Source organism: Neofelis nebulosa, chromosome 15 (genome assembly GCF_028018385.1).
Source record: "Neofelis nebulosa isolate mNeoNeb1 chromosome 15, mNeoNeb1.pri, whole genome shotgun sequence".
Taxonomy (NCBI): domain Eukaryota; kingdom Metazoa; phylum Chordata; class Mammalia; order Carnivora; family Felidae; genus Neofelis; species Neofelis nebulosa.
The window spans coordinates 70,208,314-70,231,587 of NC_080796.1; the positions used below are offsets into that span (position 1 = coordinate 70,208,314).

General features: G+C 47.7%; 2 non-coding genes across 2 annotated transcripts; one reads left to right on the forward strand and one right to left on the reverse strand.

Moving 5' to 3' along the window:
* Nucleotides 1–788: 788 nt before the first annotated feature.
* TRNAE-UUC (transfer RNA glutamic acid (anticodon UUC)) lies at nt 789–860 on the reverse strand. Its single transcript has one exon. It is a non-coding gene; the product is annotated as a tRNA-Glu (tRNA).
* A 5,747-nt stretch (nt 861–6,607) lies between these two features.
* Nucleotides 6,608–6,680, forward strand: TRNAV-CAC (transfer RNA valine (anticodon CAC)). Its single transcript has one exon. It is a non-coding gene; the product is annotated as a tRNA-Val (tRNA).
* The last annotated feature ends 16,594 nt before the right edge of the window (nt 6,681–23,274 follow it).

Genomic DNA, 23,274 nt, shown 5'->3' on the forward strand with positions numbered 1-23,274 from the left:
CCCCCCCCCCCACCCCCCACTTTTCCTTTCTGTCCACCACTGACATTTTGCTACTGTTATGGCTCCTGAGCCTGGTTACCCCCAAGGCCGGTTGCACGCAGCCTTGCAGGCCAGCCAGTGCTCCCGTGGCTCCCCACTCCTGCCCGCCAAGGCCAAGCTCACGGATCCCCGGATTAAGACGATGCCTCGCAAAATCTGCCTGCCTCTCAAGCTTTTCCCAGGTGATCCTGAAATCAGTGCTGAGAACCGCAGGACAAAGTCACCAGGGAGCCAAAGACTGGTGTCATATGAGTTGCTATCCGTCTTTGTATTATAGTTCCTGTCTTACAGGTAAAATGAACTAATCAACATATAGAAATGTATTCTTGCGCTTACAAAAGACCGAACGGCCCCAGATCTGGTAAAATCACCTGAGCTGTCTACACCTCTCGCATGTACCTTAGGGTTTCAATGAACAGGGAAAAAATTACATCCATTACTAAAACCGTACCTATGCCAATCAAACCGTAATAGATGTGAGAGTCATTTGATAGAACTCGTTTCATGTAGAAATTTTCTTAGATGGAAAAAACAAATCCATAATTCCCAATACAGTGAGGCAGAGGCGAGTTTGGCTAGGCTTAGAGAAATTTTTCATTCTTCACATACACCCCGTGTACCCCATTCCCGTGATATTGACACACCTCGGGACAGGATGGCATGTGAGGTGCGCGCACGTGAGCCTTGGTCAAAACCGAGTTGTTGGCGGCAACAGCAGAATGTCGGTGGTGATCAGAAAGAAAACAGACTTCCCTGACCGGGAATCGAACCCGGGCCGCGGCGGTGAAAGCGCCGAATCCTAGCCACTAGACCACCAGGGAGCGGTGCTTAGCAAACGTAAGTAGCGCCTCCTGGAAAAGGAGCTTAGGACTGATTCTGTGTCTTGGAATTCGGGGGGGATGTCCGGGAAATGTCCTTGAAATTTTAAATAACCTTTAAATGTGGGTTTCGTAACAGAGTCCATTGGAACCAGGGCGCCTGCGTCTGAGCAGAGAAGACACCAGCAACATTCGTGTCCACCTTCCTCGTGGCGCATTTGTACCTAGCATTTGCTACCTTTGATGAACACAGAATTCGGGATGGACCCACTGCCGCAATGGGAGTTCAGAGACTTAAGGCGAGTGCCCAGTAAGCACGTTGTCTTGGTGACAGAATAAACTGACCTGCCAGCCCCGAGGCCACGCTTTCCTTTCCAAGCAGAATTTGCTTCAAACGCAAAAAGAAGGTTATGGCGTTCTAAGCAAAAAGACCAAAGACCAAATAATCCTATCATATCCTTTCTTCCCTTACTTCCTGTATTAGCCAACTGCTTAGGGGGGAAAGGATGACACAGAAGGAAAGGTGAAGACAGCACAAGCCAGAGTTCCTTTTCCTTCCAGTCCTTCCTTCCATATCAGCAAGCTGAAGGCAGAAAATGGCGGTAGGATGGGCATATTCAGGAGTAAAATAAAAACAGTTGAGTTAAGTCTGTGCAACATGTTCTGGGAGTGCGGGGAGAGGGGACCCCCCTCTTACACTGCTGGTGGGAATGCCAACTGGGGCAGCCACTCTGGGAAACAGTATGGAGGTTCCTCAAAAAGTTAAAAATAGAACTACCCTGACCCAGCAATTGCACTACTAGGTATTTACCCAAGGGATACAAAAATACAGATTTGAATGGGCACGAGCACCCCCATGTTAATAGCACTATCAACAACTGTGGAAATTATGGAAATTTCCAAACTATGGAAAGGGCCCAAATGTCCATCGACAGATGAATGGATAAAAAAGATGTGAGATATATATATATATATAATATATATAATATTTATATATATTATATATATAATTTATATTATATAATATAGATATTTATATTTATATTTATATAAACAATGGATTATTAGTCATCAAAAAAAATGAAATCTTGCCATTTGCAAGGATGTGGATAGAGCTAGAATGTATTATGCTAAGGGAAATAAGTCAGAGAAAGACAAATACCGTAGGTTTTCACTCATATGTGGAATTTAAGAAACAAAACGGATGAACATAAGGGACGAGAGGGGAAAAAAAGAGAGGAAGGCAAACCATAAGAGACTCTTAAATACAGAGAACAAACTGAGGGTTGCTGAAAGGAAGGTGGGGGGGGGATGAGCTAATTGGGTGATGGGTACTAAGGAGGGCCTTGTGATGAGCACTGCGTATTGTATGTAAGTGATGCATCACTAAATTCTACTTCTGAAACCAATATTGCACCATATATTAACTAACTAGAATTGAAATAATTTTTTTTTTAATTCATGTGCATGATTCTGGTGATTCTGCCTATGAGTTAAATGCTTTTGTATTTGCACTGCCAACCGAAACCAAATCCGGACTTAGTTAAGGAGAGACTTCTCAAAAAAGACTACCGCAATAGAGAGAATGCTCCAATCTCAGAAATCTGCAAACATCTCAAAATCAAACACCAAAGAGCGTTTCTGTCATAGGGTGAGGTAAGCAGAGCTTAGCAGAAACTTTTAAGGGGAAGTTGAGGCAGCAAGGGAGAGTGAACAGAACGTGATGATGCTGCAGTTTCCCAGGAAATGTGTTTCCCTTTGGTCACCCGATTGTCAGGATCAGCTAGTAAATGGGACATGTTCTGCATGGGGGTGCCTGCTCAATCTTGGGGACACGTCAAAGTCCAAGGACCTACGGGGAGGAGAGAAGCTTGACTATAGGAGCTCAAGATAAAGCAGAAGAGGGGCACCTGGGTGGCTCAGTCGGTTAAGTGTCCAACTTCAGTTTAGGCCATGATCTCCTGGTGTGTGAGTTTGGGTCCCGCGTTGGGCTCTGTGCTGACAGCTCAGAGCCTGGAGCCCGCTTTGGATTCTGTCTCCTCCAACTCTCTCAGCCCCTCCCATGCTCATGCCCTGTCTCTCAATAATAAGTAAACGTTAAAAAAATTTTAAGAAAAAAACAGATAAAGTAGAGGATAAGAAATGGGCCTTGTACAATATAAAGATGACATGTAACATTTGTGCAAATCATTTTAATTTTTCTTCACACAGAATGACATTAAATAGCAAGTAAAAACGACACCATTGGGAGGGAGGCCATGGAACAAAGGGAAAAGCTTTATATTTCACTACCTTTCACAGCCCTTTTCCTGCCGCTTTCTGCACAAGGCCTAAGAGCTCAGGAAGCCCAGGCTGCAACTCCCAGCCAGGCGTCGGGCTGGACCCTGGACCCGGTTGATCGCTCTTTTTGCTTCGCCTGTAGGATAGACGCCAACAGAGGGCTCCTTGCGATCGCCTACTGCCCTCTCCGCCAGCAGGAGCCAGGCAGGCAGGCCTCTGGCCTGAGCCCGCGGTTGGATTTTGCTGACCCACCGCTTCTGCAAGGCCAACCCTCTGCTCTGCTCTGCCCACTCCCACACGTGGGCCCCACACCCCTCAGGCCACCTCTTCGTCCCCAGTGGGAAGAGGGGCTGTCTATGACCACCTTCCACAGCCTTGTGGACTTGGGAGGGGGAGGGGTGGAAAGCCCGCAGTGTTTCTGGCATTTCCACCTTGTGTGACTCCTATGCTGGTCTCTCAGAGCTAGAGGGAGAGAGAAAGAATCCCAAGCCGGCTCTGTGCTGCCAGCATGGAACCCAATGCAGGGCTTGAACCCACAAACCACAAGATCATGACCTGAGCTGAAACCAAGGGTTGGGCGTTTAAGCAACTGAGCCACCCAGGCGCCCCTACTTTTAGAATATATTTCAGAGTTATAGGTTAAAATATATTTCAGTCGGTTAAGCGTCCGACTTTGGCTCAGGGCATGTTCTCATGGTCCATGAGTTCGAGCCCCGCGTCGGGCTCTGTGCTGACAGCTCAGAGCCTGGAGCCTGCTTCAGATTCTGTGTCTCCCTCTCTCTCTCTGACCCTCCCTCGTTCATGCTCTGTCTCTCTCTGTCTCTAAATAAATAAACATTAAAAAATTAAAAAAAAATAAGATCTGGGGCGCCTGGGTGGCGCAGTCGGTTAAGCGTCCGACTTCAGCCAGGTCACGATCTCGCGGTCCGTGAGTTTGAGCCCCGCGTCAGGCTCTGGGCTGATGGCTCGGAACCTGGAGCCTGTTTCCGATTCTGTGTCTCCCTCTCTCTCTGCCCCTCCCCCGTTCATGCTCTGTCTCTCTCTGTCCCAAAAATAAATAAAAAACGTTGAAAAAAAAATTTTTTTTTTAAAAATAAGATCTATTTCAGAAAGAAGTTAATGAAACTAGCTTACAGAAGAGGGCTTCTAGCTTACAGAAGAGGGCTTACAGAAGAGGTTGCCAAGAAGCTGTTATCATCAGGCTGAGGGCTGGTGGATGGGAATTCCCTCCCTCCCCCGCCCTGGCACCCCCCTCCCTCAGTCCAAGGGAAGGGTCCCTTCAAGCCAGCACAGGGTCCAGCCTAATTCTCGACCTGGGTCTCCACTCTGGGTAAAAGAAACAGTGGCTTTCAGCTGGAGCGGGGCTTTGGGAGACATGAAGCGAAGTGCTGGGCTCCCGAAGGTGGTGGTGATGATTTCCGCGTCTGGCTTTTGCCATCACCCGAGTCCGTCCTGCTACCAGGCTCTGGATCACAGTGCTGGGCCCTGGGCAGTGCCGAGGGCCGGTCCTGGGCCCAGCAGGGCCGAGTGTGAAGTACAGCCTTCCCTCTCTGCGGCGAGCGCCTGAACAAGACAAGACCTACCCGGGAAGCCCTGCCCGCGACCGCACGTGGCACCGTTGGCGGCCACCTTCAGCTTTGAACTCAGGTTGGGGGGTGCGATCCTGTCCCTGGACAACCTTTTCTGAGGTGACCATCCTGTAACCTCATCCTGAGTTGACCTGCCCCCTACGTTTCAACCTGCCTTCGTTCGTTCTCCAACTTTCTGAGTCTTAGTTTTGGTCTCTGCTGAGGGCCCCAACTCCTTCCTGGCCCCGAGTGAAAGAGAGAGAAGGTTCTAGCATCTGTCTGACTTAATAGTCAGTGTTATAAAATAATGAGGCCCCTCCCAAATGCGTAGGCAATGTGATACTGTGACATAACGAGAAATGTATACTTTGGTCTTCATCCCAGGCTCCGGGCCAGAGCTCCTAAAACTCTTGTAATTTCCTAAGAAAGAAAAGTGCTAGGAAAACAAACAAACAAAAAAAAACCTGCTTCGGATTCTGTGTCTCCCTCTCTCTCTGCCCCTCCCCTGCTTGTTCACTCTCTCTCTGTCTCTCTCTCTCTCTCAAAAATAAACATTTAAAAAAAATTCTTTTTAAAGGTGCTAGGAGCATCTTTTGTTCTAACATTTGCTCTTTGACCTGGTTCCTGTCACAGAGCTCCTAAATCCCTTGGAATTTCCCGGAGAGGCGTCTGTCATGTTTTAATGGGGTGATTCTTGGTGGGCTCCTGGATAGTCTCAGGATGGGGGTCCAGTCACCAGAAAAACCATTATGATTAAAAGTTTGGGGGGCGCCTGGGTGGCTCAGTCGGTTAAGCGTCCGACTTCGGCTCAGGTCATGATCTCACGGTCTGTGAGTTCCAGCCCAGAGTCAGGCTCTGTGCTGACAGCTCAGAGCCTGGAGCCTGTTTCCGATTCTGTGTCTCCCTCTCTCTCTGCCCCTCCCCTGTTCACGCTCTGTCTCTCTCTGTCTCAAAAATAAATAAACGTTAAAAAAAATTTTTTTTTTTTAAAGTTTGGACATTTCAGTGACACCCCCCCCACCACCACCACCACCACTCTGGAGAGAGGCTGGAGACTGAGTTAATAATGGGTCATGCCTCCTTAATGAAGTCTGCAAAAGATCCCTTAGGGAGGGGGTTCAGGGAGCTTGGGGAACACAGGGAGGGCCCGGAAAGGGCAACAAAGCCCGTATCTATGCCCCTTCTCCCGCACCCCTCCCTATGCATCTCTTCTGTCAGGCTATTCTTGAGTTGCATCTATAATAAAGGGACACTCTGGTAAGTAACCTGTTTTCCTTAGTTCAGTGAGTCATTCTAGCACATTGTCAAATCCCAGAAGGAGGTGGTGGGAACCTCTGGTTGGTCAGAAGCACAGGTGACAGCGTGCCCTTGTGATATGTACCTGAAGGGGGGCAAGGGGTGTCAGGTGGGACCGAGCCCTTAACCTGGGGGATCTGACGCTGTCTCTGCGAGCATCGTGTCAGAATTGAGCTGCTGTCCCAGGCTGGGCGTGGGGAGGCCTCCCACCCAGGTGGGGAGCGGACAGGAAATGTTTGAGCAGAAATGAGACTCACAGGAGGAAAGACGTAGGAAAGAGAAAACGGAGTTTTCCTGCCTAAGTGCCTTCTAAGTTGCGTGCTGGGCGAACATCAAGTGTATTTGTATTGTTTCGAATAGAAGCTGGCTTTCCTTACCCTGGCCAAGTCCGTCACCTGTCCCTTCCCACCTGTAGTTACCGCACGTCGCCAGCGCGGCCAGCATCTGCGGGGCAGACTGCGACTCTCCATCCCGGCGACACCTGCCGGGGCCCGCTGGGCCGGGGGCTCCCGGGGGAGGCGCGCTCGGGGTTCACCGCGGCCCGCCGGCCAGCGGCTCCCAGCGGTAGAGCTTCAAGGTGGATTTCCAGGCGCCCGCTGCCGGCCGGTTTCCGTAGTGTAGTGGTTATCACGTTCGCCTCACACGCGAAAGGTCCCCGGTTCGAAACCGGGCGGAAACAACCGTACATTTTTTTTAATTAATTAATTTATTTTTTTACAAACCCCCACCCCACCCCCGTCGGGAGTCCTGCGGAGGAATCCGCCGAGCCCGCGGGGACACTACCAGCGCCCGGGAGCCGGCGGCGGGTGGGCAGGTGGCTCGGCCCCGCGCGGGTCAGCAGGCACCGCTGCAGCCCTTCGGCGCGCTCCGCTGCGGGGTCCTTTTCCGGCCGGGAAAGGGAGAGTTCTTGGCTGCTCAGTGAGCGAAGCCCCTCGGTTCCTTTGCGGACCCCCGATGAGCAGGTTGTGCTTCGGCCTCTGCTCGGTTCCGCCCCCTTCGGCTGGGGCCGCGGCGGTCGCGCCTCCTGCGGACAATCTGCCAAAGCTGTGCGGGGACCCAGCCAGTGCTTGGCGACGGTCCGGCTCTCGGGTGCCGGGATCCAGGAGCCGGGCCCCCAGCCCAACCTGCCTTCACTGGGCTCTCTCCCCCACGGGTCCCCCGCCGGTTCTCAGTCGACGGCAGCGATCTCCTCCCTCCCTCTTCTCTGCCCCTCCCCACGGGGATCCTAAGGCCCTCGGTTCTCAATCAGGTGAAAAGGAGACATTTTCTTCTCATTAAAGAGTTATGCTCGCCATCCAACCCCTCCCTCAGACACCTCACCAGAGAAGACAGAGGAGTAGCACATGCTCACACGAAAAGGTGTTCGACGTGGTTAACCAGAGAAACGCAAATCAAAAACACGCTGGGATTTCACTAGACACTGTTATTAACGCCTGCTGTATCAGGCTGTCCAGGATGCAGAGGAATCGATACACTCGTATGTGTTGGTATGAATGTAAAAGTCCACTTTGCAGTTTCTTTGAAAGTTAAACTGCTAAAATACGACTGAGCCATTCCAATCCTCGGTATTTACCAAGCAAAAAGAAAATAAATGCCCATATGAAGGCTTGTCTACAAATGTTCATAGCAGCTTTATCTGTAATAGCCAGAAACTGGAAACAACCCAAATGCCAATGAGCAGATGAAGGTAAATTGTGGCATCCCCATGCAAAAGAATACTCCTCAACCCCTCCGCAAAAAGGAATGAACTAGTGATACAACATGGACCTCAAAATAATTATGCCGAGTGAAAGCCCAACCAAAAAAGAGGGTTATAGGAGTCCATTTGTGTAAAATTCTAGAAAATGAAAACTATAATGACAGAAGCAGATCAGAGCTTGCTTGGGAAATGGGAGGATAGCAGGTGATAAGGATTCAAAGGGGGCCCAGAGGTGCCTAGGTGGCTCAGTCGATTAAGTTTTGGCCTCTTGATTTCAGCTCAGGTCACGATCTCGCAGTTCATGGGTTCAGCCCTGCATCAGGCTCTACACTGTTTGGAATTCTCTCCCTCCCTCTCTCTGCCCCTACCTCTCTCTCTCTCTCTCTCAAATGTATTTTGTGTATTTTTATTAATTTTTTAATGTGTATGTATTTCTTTCAATTTTATTTTTAGGTTTATTTATTTATTTTGAGAGAGGGAGAGGGAGCACATGAGCAGAGGAGGGGCAGAGAGAGGGGGAGAGAGAGAATCCCAAGCAGGCTCTGTACTGTCAGCACAGAGCCCGATGTGAGATCATGACCTGAGCTGAAATCAAGAGTCCAAAGCTTAACTGATTGAGCCACCCATGAGCTCCAAAATAAATAAACTTTAAATACATAAATAAAAAGGGGCCCACAGAAATTTGAAGGGGGTGATGAATATGCTCATTGTCTTAACTGTAGCAGATCTATATTGTGACTTTCATTGGCCATAGGCACCTGGACGTTGTAGGCCACTTCCTTCATAAAAACTATTTTTTAAATATTAAAAACCTTTTGGGCTGCCTGGGTGGCTCAGTGGGTTGAGCATCTGACTTGATTTCGGCTCAGGTCCTGAGCTCCGTGCTGAGTATGGAGCCTGCTTAAGATACTCTCTCTGTCTCTCTGTTTCTCTCTCTCTCTCTCTTTCACCTGCTCATGCGGTCTCATTCTCTCTCTCTAAAATAAACAAAACAAAAACAAGGGGCACCTGGGTGGCTCAGTTGGTTGAGCATCCAACTTCAGCTCAGGTCATGATCTCACGGTTCCTGAGTTCCAGCCCCGCATCGGGCTTTGTGCTGACAGCTCGGAGCCTGGAGCCTGCTTCAGAGTCTGTGTCTCCCCCTCTCTCTGTCCCTCCAATGCTCATGCTCTCTCTCTCTCTCTCTCTCTCTCTCTCTCTCTCTCTGTCTCTCAATAATAAATAAGCTTAAAAAAAAAGTTTGTATGAAACAAGAATATATATTCACAACATTAATTAGTTCTTGGGCGGACCTCAGGTACAGTGTTAATCTCAATTCATTGTCCTCTATCCACATGGATGGGCACAAAAGTCTTTATTTTTGTCTTAATCTTCTTTCCTTTATCCCTATTCCTTACTCCCACCCCCTCTAATGTGTTTGATATGTATCTTGGATTTGTATGTATCCTTGTAAAGTGTGCAGTGGATAGGTGTGAAACACTCAGCGCTGTAACTTTAGGGTCTACCCACGTGGTTGTACGCACATTTAGTCCTTTGTTTCCAACTACTGTAAATAATTCTATAGTGAGCACCCACCCATTTTACTGTCCCTTCCCCCATGATGGATACCAGGCTGTCACGTACTCCTTGCTAGGACAAACAATGCCGTCATACATTCTTTATTAAATAAATATTTATAGAGTGTCTAAGTGCCAGGTACTGTTCTAACCCCTGGGGATTCGGTAATGACAACGAGAGACAAAAACAAATCCCTGCCTGCATGGAGTTTACGGTCCAGTGGGTGAGACAGACAATGACAAGATCAAATATATAGCATGCTCAGTGATAACAAATACTAAGAGGAAATAGAGGGCAGCAGAATAGGAAGTGTCGGCGATATGCGTGTGTGTGTGTGGGGGGGGGGCATGGGAAGTTTTAGACAGCACGGCCAAGGAAGGGGTCCTGAGAATGTGACTTTTGAGTTAAAACCTACAAGAAGTGAGGAAACTAGCCCTGTAGATCTGGACGCCCAGCTTCCAGCAAGTGCAAAGGTCCTGTGGCAGGCGCTATTGTATTCCGGAAATAGCAAAAAGACCCCTGTAAGTGGATCAGAGTGAGCTAGGGGGCAGTAGAATTCCCTGTGAGACATATCAAGAAATTTGGCTTTTGCTTTGCAAGCTTGGGAAATGCATGTCCCTGCAATGCACAATAGGGCGGAGAATGGATATACGGCCATTGCGGCTGTACATGGCGAAACAGCAGCCAAACAGCAGCACGGAAGGAATAACTACAGCTCCCTCAGTGGCCCTGCTTTCTTCTCTATCCTGAGCCCAAAGTGATCGATTGCTCTTCTTCACCCTTGTTCCAGACCAACTAACCTAGCATTCCTAGGTTACCCATTCCGCTAGCTGCTTTCTGAGTAGACGCCAGAAACCCGGGCCGGTCGGGGAAAAGGGCAAATTCCTCAGAGCTTTGTGCACCTTGAAATGAGTCCCTCCCTGTTGGTCAGAATATTTCAGGGCTTTATGGAGAGCACAAAGAATTAGTAGGGCGATACGCCTGTGCTACCCAGACTGGTCAGCATCTTCCGAAGTCTGATCCTTGGTGGTATGCAGAAGGGAAATTCGGGGGGCAGGGACACAGACCTTCTTTGTGGGAGCAAACAAGTCCCCTCTCTGCCGTCAGGCAGAACCCAGGCTGCTGTCGCCCCAGGTCCGAGGAAAAGTGTGATGAGCCTTCTGCGGAGTTTCAGGATAGAATCTGTGAGGCTTGCTTAGAAATAAGAAAATGGCTGGGTCGCGTGTGTTTTGGGCCTGAAAAGGGTAGTCTGCAGGTCAGCATAGACAGTTAGTTAGGCTCTGACAGGACACCCGGAGGCCAGCAACAAAGAAGTCGTGGCCAGCTGTGGGAAGGTCTGAGGCCTGTCCGGGAAACACTCCCCAGGAAGCCGGATCAAACCAGACAGGCCCAAGATGGCGGATGTCAAGACAGGAAACCCCTGACCAAATTACGAAGAAAAAGTGCAAAACCCTGTTTCCCACCTCAGGCAACAAATATTCCATTCCCTAGTTAACAACAGTCAAAAAAAAAGATAATGAAACAACTGATGTGGGGAACAAAGGCAGAAAGAAATGCAGATAAATTAAATTTCCTTATAAAGGCTGGCAAAGTAGGTCATTCCTCCAGGAACTCCAAACTGTCTTAATGTTAATGTTTTGCTAGAGGGAAAAACCACCTTAGCTGAACCCTAGCTGGGCCTCTTTAGCATATGAAAGTCCTTTTGGAAACTTCCCTTGCCTTTCCCTCCTCCAACCCCCAAGGATAGAATCAACTGCTCCTTACAATCCCAGGGCAACTCTTTCTGCCCACAGGTTTAACAAACCACTTTTTTTGCACTGAAGACATCTCAAGAATGCTTTCTTGGCCATTGACTCCAAACCCCAACGTCTTCCACATCACAACCACCAAAGGCACACAGCTCTCTCTCTCTCTTGAGCTTGGCCTCTCTCCTATCTCAAGAGTGTACTTTTCACTTTAATAAACTTTCCAGCTTGTGTCACCCATCTGCTGTGCTGCGTGCATGTCCTTGACTTCATTTTCATGATGAACCAAGAACCTTCTGTTGTTGCCTAAATGGGGTGTCTGTCCGGTTGGATGGGGGCCCCCAAATGTGGGGTAATGATGGGCCGAAGCTGATGGCGTGAGAGGTGAAAGATTTCATCTGAGGCAGAACAAAGGAGATTTTTATTGAATCCACCACAGGGGAGTGGTGGGCAGAACAGCGGAGGAGACTCTGTCTGCAAAGAGAGTGGGAGGGGGGCTTCTTTTAAGCAGGGAAAGCGAGGCGCACCTGGGTGGCTCAGTCGGGTTGAGCATCTGACTCTTTTTTTCTTTAGTTTTTTTAAAAACATTTATTTATTTTTGAGAGACAGAGTATGAGTGGTAGAGGGGCAGAGAGACAGGCAGACACAGAATCGGAAGCAGGCTCCAGGCTCTGAGCTGTCAGCACAGAGCCCGACGTGGGGTTCAAACTCACGAACGCAAGATCATGACCTGAGCCGACTTTGGATGCCTAACCGACTGAGCCACTCAGACGCCCCAAGCATGTGACCCTTGATTTCAGCTCAGGTCATGATCCCAGCGTTGTTGGATCAAGCCAGTGTTGGAGCTTGCGTGGGATTCTCTCTCCCTCTGCCCTGCTCATGTGCACATGCTCTCTCTCTCTCTCTCTCTCTCTCTCTCTCTCAAAACAGTTATTTTTTAACATTTTTTTAACACTTATTTATTTTTTGAGAGAAAGAGCACAAGTTGGGGAGGGACAGAGAGAGAAGGAGACACCGAATCCGAAGCAGGCTCCAGGCTCTGAGCTGTCAGCACAGAGCCTGACGTGGGGCTCGAACTCACAAACCGTGAGACCATGACCTGAGCCGAAGTCGGACGCCCAACCGACTGAGCCACCCAGGCGCCCCCAAAGAGTTTTTTTAATGTTGAAAAAAAAAAAAAAAAAAAAAGGGAAAGTAAGGAGGTATGGCAACTTTTGGAATTTTCCCTTTTTTGGTAACAGTGCCTAGTTGTAAATAGTCCGTCCATTGGTTAGTTACGGCCTATGAATACTTTGAGGGGGTTATTTTGAAGTGGGTTGCCTGATGGGCCTGTTTGTATTCAGCTAAGTGCTAACTGTGGGCCCTTTCTATATTCCATTGCTCTAGCCTGGCTGCCTGAACGTGGCCTCCCAGGCAACAAGCATCACTACCACCTATTTGGTGAGGCCCCAGGGAACCCCCACTGATGCAAAAGCAGCCTTGGCTTTCGAAGAGGCCACGCTACACAGGCCAGTAGTTCTACTCAAGTTTTGGTGCTTCCGGTAAGAGCCGCACACACTGCTGGGGGGATGGGCTCCACGTGGCTGAGTCAGGAGTCTCAGGCTTCACCATCCTGCCCAACTCCAGTGAGAAGACTCAACAAACCTTTTCCCTTTGTTTAGGAACAGCCGGTGCATGGCAGAGGCCAGAAATGCATCTATAATTCCCATGGCTGGGACTCCTGCCTAAGTTGTCAAAAAGCTGAAAGCACGTTAAAGCCCAACCATAGAATCTTGCAGAGCGCCTCACTTTTGGACTCATTCAGGGGCTCCAAGTTATGTTAATTGAAAGACTCGGGTACAGAGCCATGTGTGTAATATGTGGTGTTTGGGGAAGGAAAAATGGAGGACATATATGTAAGTGATGTGGAGAACAAGGCAAAAGAAACTAGAGGTAAAATTAAATTTCCTTATACGTAAAGCCCATTGACAAATACTTGAGACAGGGAGAGTATAACATTCTTCGAGGAACTCCCCGTCTTTATGGTAATGCCTTGCTAAAGGGAAAAATCTTAGCTTGACCCTAGTCAGGCCTCCAGATTCCTCCAAATCTTCTCTAAGGTCGGAAAATCCTTTTGGAAACTTCATCTGGTCTTTACCCACCCCACCCCCAACTCCAAAGTATAAAAATCAATTGCCTTCACAATCCCGGGGCAGCTCTCTCTGCTCAGGGGTCCTGTCCCCTATTATAATAGAACCAACTTTTATTATGCAAATGTCTCAAGAATTCCTTCTGGGCTGTTGGCTCCTGAGCCCTCCTTCAAACCACATCATATGCACAGAGAAATATGCACATGCGTGGATTATCCGTGCAGTACCTGCGAGACACTGGTAACTGGTTGCTTCTGGGAAAGGGAATGGGGAACTGAGGGCACAGGTGGAAAGATTTACTTTTCCTTGCATGTACTTTAACGTTTGAACTTATTATTTTTTTTAAAGCCATTTGTTTTAAAAAAAAAAAAAAACTGGTTTGTCAAACCACATACAGGAGCAGATACACAACTACCAAAGCGGCCCTGTAAGAGACACCAGGGGGGCGTTCACCACGCAGTACCTGAAAAATACAGCTGAAAAAGAGGAGCCCGTTGAGTATTGAATTTCAGATACCTACTGGACTCCTTGTTGAATGGCTTTAAGGCAGCATATAGTGAGTGAGAGGTAGAGTCCCAAGTATAAGAGCTGATGCCTCAGGGCTCCATTTAAAAACAAAACGAAAACAAAAACCATTTTCCCCTACGCACCAGGGAAGCCTATCCTTTTTTTTTTTTCTTTGTGAAAACGGAGGCCAGGTTTTCTCTTAAGTGGTTCCGCACTCCCATGAACTTATTTTTATCACGTTAACATAGTATCTACCAAATGACAAACGTTCGTAAAAGAAAGGTCAGTGCGCCCCGAATTGCGAGTACGGTAAAAAGACGGGCGGCGTCATGTCAAATGAGCCAGGAAGAGGAAGAGCCAGGAAGAGTCAGGCAGAGGCGAGATTATGGGTACCTTTTCATTACAAAGACAAACGGGGCCACATTAACGCTTATTTCCCCAAAACTTATTCGTCACGTGGTGATTTCGCCTTCCTCCTTCTGGGGGCGTCCGAGTTGCGCCTAATCCCTGACCCCTCTCCCCCAGGCTCAGGGCGGGTGCCCGCAGTGCGCCAGCCACACGCACGTGCCCAGGGACACGGAAGTGTCTTCTCCGGGACATCGACCCTGCACATCGGCCAACCTCGCCAGCCTCATCAAACATCCCGGGGAACCCAAATCCCGGATGAGACGCTTGAGGCCCGAGAAAAGGTGAGCCAGCGTTCCCCGGAAGCCCGAGGACGCCCGACGACCGCGCCCACCGAGGTCTCCGCCCGCACGCCCCGCCCCCTGTCACGCCCGGCCCCGCCTCCTGCCCGCGGATGTCCCACCTCCCTAGCCTCCGGTCACGTCCGGCCCCGCCTTCCGCCGGCGGACGTCCCCGGTCCCCCGCCCCCGGTCATGTCCGGCCCCGCCTCCCGCTGGCGGACGTCATCGCTCCCCCAGTCCTCGTGTCACGTCCGGCTTCGCCCGCCTGTCTTCCGCGAAAGTCCCGGCTTCCGGGTCCGTGGTCACGTCCAGCCCCGCCTCCCGCCCGCGGTCACGCCCGCGGACGCCCCCGCCCCCGCTCGTGTGTCCGCCCCGTCGGTCGGGAGGCTTCCCGCCTGCGAGGCTGAGTCACTACCAGAGGGTGGGGAAGGGCTGGTGTCGTTTCCCGGCAGTGCCGGTAACACGCCGCGGAAGGGAATCGGAGCAGAGCCGGGGTGTCGCGGGTGGGGTCATCCAAATCCGCCGCCCTTGTACCCAAGGCCAACACAGCTGAGGGCAGTAAGGTCCCAGAGGCCAGTCACAGGGACCTGAGGTTGCCTCCTTTTCTCTGCTACCATGGTAGTTCCACACTCACCTAGGTGCTACCTTGAGTGGCATTAGGGAGTGTCCTAATGATCTCCTGCTGTGTAACAAACCACTACAGGGCCAAGAGTTTGGAAGGAGTAGAAACAGCCTTTGTCTGGTCCAAAAATCTCTGGGACTCCATCTGGGAAGACGGAGGCTTAGAGGTGACTTGCCAGGTCGGTGCTGGAATCATCCGGAGTCACTCGTTCACTCCTCCGTTGTGCTGGCCGTGGGCTAGGATCTCAGCAGGAACACCTACAGGCTGCCTCCCCATAGGGTCTCCCAGCCTCCACACATCAGGGTGGCTGGATGCCAAGAGAGAGGCTCCCGAGAGAACCAAGCAGAGGAGATCATCTTTTTTTAAAACTTAGTATCACTTCCACCTTAGCGATAGGCACCCCCAAATTCAAGAGGAGACTTGAATATAGACTCCAGCCCTCAATGGGAGGAGTGTCCGCATCACATTGAAGAACAGCACGTGTTGTGGAATATCTTGTTACAGTCTTCATGAAAGATTTAAAGGAATGACGAGAGATCATTTACCAAGAACGACTGAGTTAGCCTCCACACACTATGTTTTGGTTCTTTCTACATAACCACTTCAGAGTTTAGTGGCTTGAAATAATTTACCATTTCTCGTGGTTCTTTTGTTTGGCTGCTGGGGCTTAGGCTGGGCTGTTTGATGGGAGTTTGGCTTGAGCTGGAACGATCAAAATAGCCGTTGGCCTCTCTCCACGATGGCCTTGATCTCTGGCAAGGTGACTGGACATGGAACTGACTTCCAAGAAGAAACGTTCCAACCAAAAGAGACAGAAGCTGCCGGTCTGTTAAGGCTTGCACCCCACAAGCTACATGTTAGTGCTTCCATCCGGTTCTATTGGTCAGAACAGGTAAGAGGGCCAACCCCCACGCAAAGGGAGAGGAAGTAGACTCCATCCCTTGAAGGGTAATTGTCTAGGTCACATTGCAAAAGAGCTTTTGGGAGGGGAGATATTGATGTGGTCATCTTTGGGAACACAGTCACCACTACTGTGCAAAACAAGAAAAAACAGATATTTAATTGGGCAGTTAAATTTTCCCCTATTTCTCCCCATCTTGTGGGACAGAGACTTAGGAAAAAGATCAGTTGTAAATATGCCACTTTTTCTCCCCTGCATATTTGAGTATAAAGAGTATATTGGGGGGGGGGGGCGCCTGGGTGGCTTGTTGGTTAAGCGTCCGACTTCAGCTCATGTCATGATCTCACGGTCTGTGAATTCAAGCCCTGCATCGGGTTCTGTGCTGACAGCTCAGAACCCGGAGCCTGCTTCAGATTCTGTGTCTCCCTCTCTCCCTCTGCCCCTCCCCCACTTGCACTCTTTGTCTCTGTCTCTCTCAAAACTAAACATGAAAAAAAAATTTTTTTTTAAGTAAATTGTGAGCCACTACATATGTCAAAATACTTGGGGCGCCTGGGTGGCTCGGTCGGTTAAGCGTCCGACTTCGGCTCAGGTCATGATCTCACGGTCCGTGGGTTCGAACCCCGCGTCGGGCTCTGTGCTGACGGCTCAGAGCCTGGCGCCTGTTTCAGATTCTGTGTCTCCCTCTCTCTCTGCCCCTCCCCCGTTCATGCTCTGTCTCTCTCTGTCTCAAAAATAAATAAACGTTAAAAAAAAAATTTTTTTTTAATTAAAAAAATTTTAAAAAATACTAGTATGCATTAGAAAGAGTCTTGGTCTTAAGAAATAAAACTGGATAACAAATTTGGATCAGGATGGGAAATAGATTAATTTTGGTTTGGATGCTAAAGCTTTTATACCTGCATCTATCCATCATTTCAGTACTTCCCGTGACTTAACAAACACCTTAAGGTGGATCAAAAGATCAGGTGAGACTTTTAAGCCTCATTCACTTGTTCTTCATTTCCTTTGCTCTCATCCTGGTTCAGTTTTCCACCATCCCCCACTTAAACTACCGCAGACACTCCTAATGAGTGTCTGCACCCACAGCTGTCCTCTTCCAACCCATTCTCCATTTATGCATCTTTAAGATACATATTTAAACACTTAATCCTAAGAATATGCCTTTACTACAAAAAGAAATTTAAATAACTTTCTTGTTAGGGATTTTGCTGTAGTATTTTCAGATCCTTAACACTGGAAGGGAACGTACAGACCAACTCTTTCATTTTAGGGATGAGGCAAGTTAATCTCACAGAAGTTAAATAAGTTGCTTAGAAGTGTACCACTCAGTAATTGGCCTAAGATGGAACATGAGTTCCTAATGTAGTGATCTTTTTACTCACCCCATTACCTTTCAAGTAATGAGGGAATACATGTTAATAACATCATATTTTTATAACCCTTATTGACACTTTTCAAGCCTTTTTTTTTTAATTTTTTTTTTAGAGAGAGAGCATGAGAGGGGGAGGGGCAGAGAGGGTGGGGAGACACATAACGGGAAGCAGGCTCTAGGCTCTGAGCCATCAGCACAGAGCCCAATGCGCTGCTCAAACCCACAGACCTCGAAATCATGATCTGAGCCAAAGTCGGTCGCTTAACCAACAGAGCTAACCAGGCGTCCCTCAAGCCTTTACTTTGTTTAAATCTCATCTTATCTTTATAGTGACCCTGTGAAGTCAGCAGGGTGGTGCTATTATTCTCAGTTGGTAAAACTAACATAAGGAGATACTGAGAGGCGTGGTGAGTTGTCTGAGGCTGTAACTAGCTGGTAATAGATTTGGGTCTAAGAATACAAGTCTTCAGGATACTCTTTCATGGCTTTTACATTTTTTCCTTTCAAAAAAATACGTATATAATTTTTACAAAAGTAACATGTGCTTATTGTAACCAGTCAACACAGAAATGAATGATAAAACTTTCTTAAGAATAACAAAAACAGAGGGGCGCCTGGGTGGCTCAGTCGGTTGAGCGTCCAACTTCAGCTCAGGTCACGATCTCGCGTTCCGTGAGTTCGAGCCCCGCGTCGGGCTCTGGGCTGATGGCTCGGAGCCTGGAGCCTGCTTCCGATTCTGTGTCTCCCTCTCTCTCTGACCCTCCCCCGTTCATGCTCTGTCTCTCTCTGTCTCAAAAATAAATAAACGTTAAAAAAAAAATTTTTTTTTAAAAAGAATAACAAAAACAGAGAAGCCACAAAGGAAAAGACATATTTAACTACCTTAAAAAAAATTAAGCCGGGGTGCCTGGGTGGCTCAGTCAGTTAAGTGTCTGGCTTTGGCCCAGGTCATGATCTCAGGATTCGTGGGTTCAAGCATATCATAAATAGAATTTAAAAACCCAAACAAACAAAAAACCACTAAAAACATGCTCTGAGAAATAACCCAACACATATGACTAATAAAGAGTATCTCTAATACACATAGGGTACCAACAACTTGAGAAGAAAAAGGAACAAAACAGGTCGCCTGGGTGGCTCAGTCAGTTAAGCATCTCTTGATTTCGGCATCAGGTAGGTCATGATCTCACAGTTTGTGAGTTCGAGCCCCATGTTGGGATTCCCTGTTTGGGATTCTCTCCCCCCACACCCTCTCTGTCCCTCCCTACACCCCTTGCAGGACTGCTATGGTGCTCTCTCATACTCTCTCTCTCAAAATAAACATTAAAAAAAAAGGAACAAAAGAAAAATGAGCAAAGGATGGGAATAGGCAAACCATCAAAAAGAACTCCGTGTAGCCAATAAACAATATGAAAAGGTGCTAGTAGTCAAGAAACCAGAAATCAAAAGAATACTGATAATGTCATTTTTCACTCATCAGATTGATAAAAAGGAAGAGTGATAATATTCAGAAACTGAAAGGATGGAAGAAAAAGGCACTTTTGTATCTTGCTGCTAGGAATCTAAATTACTATATATTTTAAAAAATAATCTGGCAATATATACTAAACATAGACACAACATATTCAAGTTGTCCAGATCCTCCACTTCTAAGAATCCAGCTTACTGAAATAAAACTGTAAGTACATAAGGTCAAATGTACAAAGCTGTTTGTGAAAACACTAGTAGCAAGAAAGTGGAAATATCTTAAATGCCCATCAACAGGGCAACGACTGAATGAATTACACTATGTCTCCACTACAGACTATTAGACAGCTATTTTTTTAATGTTTGTTTATTTTTGAGAGAGAGTGTGTGCGCAAGTGGGGGAGGGGCAGAGAGAGAGGGGGGCAGAGAGAGAGGGGGACAGAGGATCTGAAGCAGGCTCCGTGCTGACAGCAGAGAGCCCAACGCAGGGCTGGAACTCACAAGCCATGAGATCGTGACCTGAGCCAAAACCAAGAGTCGGATGCTTAACCAACTGAGCCACCCGGTGCCTGGCAGCTATTTTTTTTTTTAAGTTTATTTATTTATTTTGAGAGAGAGAGTGAGAGAGAGAGAGAGCACAAGTCGAGGAAGAACAGAGAGAGGGAGAGAGAGAATCTCAAGAAGGGTCCGCACGGTCAGCACAGAGCCGGATGCGGGGCTCAAACTCACGAACCGTGAGATCATGACCCGAGGTAAAACCAAGAGTAGGACGATTAACCAACTGAGCCATCCAGGTACCCCTAGACAGCTATTTAAAAGGATGTGACAAATCTATACATACTCACGTGGCTCTATCTTACTGAGCAGCTGTAATTCCATTCAACTATTGAGCATCTGAACCTACTTCCTATGTTTGGGGGACTACCACCCACCTCTACCTTAGAAGATACAGTTTTCCTCCCACCATAAAAGACTAGATATTCATTCTTCTAGCTCCATTGCAGCTGGAAAACCTGCAGGTTAGAAGCAGGGGTCCCATATCTTGAATTGGAAACAGGGGAAGGAGAGGGGCATGGAAGGAATGCATGAATGCATCCTGGTGAGGGTTCATGACAACAGGGGCAACTTCGTCCCGTTTCTAGCGGTGATAGTGACTCTAATAGCAGGCACCCAATGTCCAGAACCCAGGACTGACTGCACGATTTGCAGGGCCCGGTGCAAGACGAGAATGCGGGGCCCCTTGTTAAACAATTATTAGGAATTTCAAGATGAAAACAGCAGAGTATTCAACCAAGAGCATGGCCTTTCCAAGTGCAGGGCCACAGGCGATCGCACAGGTCATGTGTCCATGGAGCCAGCCGAGAGAGTACCCAGTGAGTCACACGTGCAAGATGCGGTGGTTGTGCCCAGTGGCAGTGACAGTTCAGGGTAGCCATTTTGCAGGACAATCGGGAATAACCTAAAATCTAATAATCTAAAATCTAATGCTCCTACTTTCCAGAAATTGTACGAACTACACAATGGCCTTTAATAAGCTACTTTTCTGCTGAATTAGCCAGATTTAGTTTGTGTTTCTTTCCTTCCTTCCTTCCTTCCTTCCTTCCTTCCTTCCTTCCTTCCTTCCTTCTTTCTCTTTCTTTCTTTCTTTCTTTCTTTCTTTCTTTCTTTCTTTCTTTCTTTCTTTCTTTCTTTCTTTCTTGATGTTTATTTTGAGAGAGAGCAAGAGACCAGTGGGGGAGAGGCAGAGAGAGAAAGAGAGAGAGAGAGAGAGAGAGAATCCCAAGCAGGCTCTACGCTCAGCACAGAGCCCAATGTGGAGCTTGATCTCCAAACCATGAGATCATGACCTGAGCTGAAATAAAGAGTCAGATGCTTAACCGACTGAGCCACTCAAGCACCCCAGTTTGTGTTTCTTTCATTTAAAAAAAATTTTTTTTAACGTTTATTTATTTTGAGACAGAGAGAGACAGAGCATGAACGGGGGAGGGTCAGAGAGAGAGAGACACAGAATCTGAAACAGGCTCCAGGCTCTGAGCTGTCAGCACAGAGCCCGACACGGGGCTCAAAGTCATGGACCACGAGATCACGACCTGAGCTGAAGTCGGACGCTTAACCGACTGAGCCACCCAGGCGCCCCGTTTGTGTTTCTTTCAACTAAGGACTCCGTTATCTCAATGATATGTTAAATGAAGAAGGCAAGTTGCCGAGTAATGTATACAGTACAAGAAGAGATAACAATTTGAAAGAATACATAACAAGCACTTCAGATTATTTAGTGCCAACCTGAAACCGTAAAACTCCCAAAAGAAAACTTCAGGTGGTAAACTCCTTACCATCAACCTTGGTGATAACTTCTTGGATCTGATTCCAAAACCAAACACAACAAAAGTAAAAAATAAGCAAGGTGGAAATACAGCGGACTAAAAAGCTTCATCCTTGCAAAGGAAATCATCAACAAAACGAAAAGGCAACCTAGTAAAGGGGAGAAAATATTTGCAAATCATACATCTGCTAAGGGGTTAATATCCAAAATATGTAAAGAATTCATTCAACTCAATAGCAAAAAACCCAAACATTCCAATTAAAAAATGGGCAGAGGATCTAAGAATAGTCATTTTTTTCCAAAGAAGACATCCAGACGGCCCACAGGTACATGAAAAGATGCTCAGCATCACTCAGCATCAGAGAAATGCAAATCAAAATCACAATAAGATACCACGCCACACCTGTTAGGATGGCTGTCCTCAAGAAGAACAGAAATAACAATTACTACTGAGGATGTGGGGACAAGGAAACCCCCCTGCACATTACATTAGTGGGAATGTAAGTTGATGCAGCCACTGTGGAAAACGGTATGGAGGTTCCTCAAAAAATTAAAAATAGAACTGCCATATCATCCAGCAATTTGCTTCTGGGTATCCAAAGAAAACAAAAACACTTAATTTGAAAAGATATATGGGCCTTCATGTTGATTGCAGTATTACTCAATAGCCAAGACATGAAAACAGCCTAAGTCCCCATCGATGGATGAATGGATAAAGGTGTGTGTGTGTGTGTGTGTGTGTGTGTGTGTGTGTGATGGAATATTACTCAGCCATTAAAACAAATTAAATCTTGGGGCGCCTGGGTGGCTCAGTTGGTTGAGCGTCCGACCTAGGCTCAGGTCATGATCTCATGGTTAGTGAGTTCTAGCCCCACGCCAGGCTCTGTGCTGACAGCTCAGAGCCGGGAGCCTGCTTCAGATTCTGTGTCTCCCTCTCTCTCTGCCCGCCCCCCACTCAGGCTCTGTCTCTCTCTGTCTCAAAAATAAACATTAAAAAAATTAAAAATAAATAAAAAGAATTAAATCTTGCCATTGTGACAACATGGATGGACACTGAGGGCATTATGCTAAGTGAAATGAGTCAGATGGAGAAAGGCAGACATCATATGATATCACTTATATGTGGAATCTAAAAAAACAAAAATAATAAACTAAGCTCGTAGATATAGAGAAGTGATTGGTGGTTGCCAGAGGTGAGGGTTAGGGACGGGCAAAAAAGGTTAGGGAGATCAAAAAGTACAAACTTTCCATCATAAAATAAATAAGTTCTCGGGATGTGATGTATAGTGAGTAGAGTTAATAATACTGTATTGTATACTTAAAAGTTGCTGAGAGAATAGACCTTAAAATCCTTATCACAAGAAAAAAAAAATTTCTCGGGCGCCTGGGTGGCTCAGTCGGTTAAGCATCTGACTTCGGCTCAGGTCACAATCTCACGGTTCGTGGGTTCAAGCCCCGTGTCGGTCTCTGAGCTGACAGCTCGGAGCCTGGGACCTGCTTTGGATTCTGTGTCTCCCTCTCTCTCTCAAAAGCGCCTGGGTGGCGCAGTCGGTTAAGCGTCCGACTTCAGCCAGGTCACGATCTCGCGGTCCGTGAGTTCGAGCCCCGCGTCAGGCTCTGGGCTGATGGCTCGGAGCCTGGAGCCTGTTTCCGATTCTGTGTCTCCCTCTCTCTCTGCCCCTCCCCCGTTCATGCTCTGTCTCTCTCTGTCCCAAAAATAAATTAAAAATGTTGAAAAAAAAAAATTTAAAAAAAAAAAAAAAAAAAAAAAAGCAGTGTTGCTTATTACACTGTTTAACGATGTAAAGTTTTGCAAAATTGCAGCCGGGAGAGTTCGTTGAGATGCTTCGTGGAAAAGAAGCCCAGTGGTCAAACAGGTTGAAGTGACGCTGCACAGTATAGCCCTGTCCCCCCCTTGAAGTGTCCGTGTGCCTTAGGAAATTAAGCATCTGAGAAGCCTGTTTCCCTTCAGTAGCCCAATCAGATTCAAGGAGGGCTAGAGCGTCCAGATTTCAGAGTCTGGACTTTCAGGGCCGGGCCAGTCCAGGAACGTGAAAGCTGGTTCTGCGTCTTCCTAGCTGTGCTGCTGTGGACAAAGTATTTAACCTTCCAATGCTTCCGTTTTCTCCTATGTAAAATGTACTAATGCTATCCTCTTTCTCTTGCGGGATCATTGAGCGCGGCAGTCGGGAAAGAATTCTTGAGACACCTTACTGCGCAACTTAGTTTATTTCAGTACGTAGCACGGGGACAGGAGCCGCG